Raw genomic sequence first — 2,327 nt, forward strand, 5'->3', positions numbered from 1 at the left:
ATTTTTACAGTCTTTATCTTACAGTTAAAATAAATGTTTATCAAATAAAGTTTAATGTTACAACTAATCGTGGATCCCTTTTAAGGCTATTGAACAGATTTTATGCATTTTGTTATTACCATGAGGGTTATGCATTTTAAAAATGTATTGATTCAATATGTTTTTAGATCAATTTTGTCCGTATGTTTAAATTCATGTAAAAAGCAATTGTTACTGTTGTAAAAAATGAAAAGTTTTATGTTGTAGTTTGAAAGTTGGAAATTGTCAATGAAATAAAGTATTTTTAAAATATATTGTTTTATTTACTTGAAATTAGAGAAATTACTGACATTTATTGTGTTTAATCAATGAAGTTGTGGGTTGAAAATTTGATTTTTAACAGCTAGCAATAGCCATAGTATGCAGAAGTAGTTCAAATACTGTTGGGATTACAATTTAGGGGCCCTCTTAAATATAACTCTTGTTTTAATTCTATTTCAGGGTTACTGTGATTTTATTACAGTCAAATTATGAAAAAAAATCACAGTAAACCTTATGGAATTACAGTAAAATTATAAAAATACAGTAAAACTGTTGCAGAATTACAGTATAACTGTAATATCACAGTAAAACTGTAATAGAATTACTGTAAACTGTAATAAAATCACAGTAAAACTGTAATGGAATTACAGTAAGGTTACTGTTAAAATTACAGTAATGGGCTGGCAACCCTGCTGCCAGTAAATTACTGTAAATTTTACAGTGATTTTTTTTGTCTCCTTATCCATCCATTTTATTATTTACTGTTGTTTCACCAGGCAAGTCTCAGTGAGATCTCAGATCTCCTTTTCAAGGGAGATCTGGACCTGAAAGCAACCTATGAGTACCTGGAGAAAACCCACACAAGCACGAGGACAATATGCAAACTTTGCACAGAAAGACCCCAGGTCCGAACAGGGGATTGAACCTAGGACCTTCTTGCTGTGAGAAGTCAGTGCTAACCACTGAGCTGTTGTGCCGCCAAACTATCAAACTACATCTCTTGTTTGTTTGTTTGTTTGTTTGTTTGTTTGTTTGTTTGTTTGTTTGTTTGTTTGTTTGTTTGTTTGTTTGTTTTACTTTCCTCCTTCTCTTAAACCACTGCCTTGCCAACCTAAGTTAAGTGCCTGCAAATGTCTGGTATTCGAGACCTAAACTTGATGTTTGCTGCTTCTATTTTAAGTGCTGGATTGATAATTAACTAAGCTTGAAGCATCCTTGTTGTTGTTGATTCTTAAACTTCTTATAGGAAATGATGTTGTCACATTAAGTGTGATTTTGTTTAATTGTGTAAATAAATGATAGCATTTATTGATGGACTAATTCAAAATTCATTGAGCAGAGTCACTTTTGTGTCGTGTCATTCACTCTGCATGAAGAAGATATTTTCCCTAATAAACAAAGATCCCTTGTTAAATAATTTCCTTATAAGAAATGTAACTTTATTACATAGGTCTTTCACCTCTTTATTTAAAACAATTACTACAACAAGACCCCCCCCCTACCTGTTCCTCCCAACTTATTACTAAAAATCCCTAAAACCAAGTCTTCTTTTGGCCTTATGTCTTTCCATTTTGCTACAGCAAATGTTTGAATCTTTTATCTAAACACACTGCATTTTCACACTTTGATTTCTAGTCTTGCTTTAAACCACAGAATAAAATACCTTTTTAAGGAGTCATGTTTTTTTCAACCAGTTTCACTTTTTTCAGCACTGCGTTTTGGCAACGAAAATATTCATTTTTCTACAACCTTTGTCTCTTCGATTCTCGGCCTGATCACAACTCAACATCTCTGATTGCTCAGTTTGAACTAAAGACTTAGAAGACAAAGAGAACTAAATGTAATAATGTTTTGTATGAGCTGTATAGAAATAGTTGCTATAAACATCTTCCTCTCCTCACCCTTTCTGTGTTTACGTCTCACTCTCCTGTCTCCTGCTTTCACACAGTTAATCCCGAGGCTTGCAGGAAAACTCCCACCTAGTTCGTTATGCAAGAAGCGAGAGGATGAGGATCAGCAGYAAGAGGCGCAGCAGATTAGTGGCGTGGAGGAAAGTGACGATTGCAGTGTCGTGGAAGTGATTCAATCACACACACCCCCACCCCCCCCAAGAGTTTCCACTGCACTTTTTAGAGAAACACAAACAGTGGTGGAAGAAACACACTCTGGGACCTGCTGCGCTCTTTTGAAGCGTGGTTGTAGCTTTTAAAGGACCTGGGCAGCTGTCAGCAGTGACCTCATGTTGTTCCTGTTGGTATGCAGGACACACACACACACACACACACACACACACACACACACACACA

At 35.3% G+C, this 2,327-nt stretch overlaps 1 long non-coding RNA gene across 1 annotated transcript in view; it reads left to right on the forward strand.

Annotated features, from left to right (window-relative positions):
• The window catches only part of LOC106523161 (uncharacterized), an 8,512-nt gene extending 6,212 nt beyond the window's left edge, over positions 1-2,300 (forward strand). The window contains exon 4 of the long non-coding RNA XR_001310864.1: positions 1,970-2,300. This is a non-coding gene — a long non-coding RNA (uncharacterized LOC106523161). The remainder of the gene's footprint in view (positions 1-1,969) is intronic.
• Positions 2,301-2,327: the final 27 nt, after the last annotated feature.

This window comes from Austrofundulus limnaeus, unplaced genomic scaffold (genome assembly GCF_001266775.1).
Source record: "Austrofundulus limnaeus strain Quisiro unplaced genomic scaffold, Austrofundulus_limnaeus-1.0 Scaffold146, whole genome shotgun sequence".
Classification (NCBI taxonomy): Eukaryota; Metazoa; Chordata; class Actinopteri; order Cyprinodontiformes; family Rivulidae; genus Austrofundulus; species Austrofundulus limnaeus.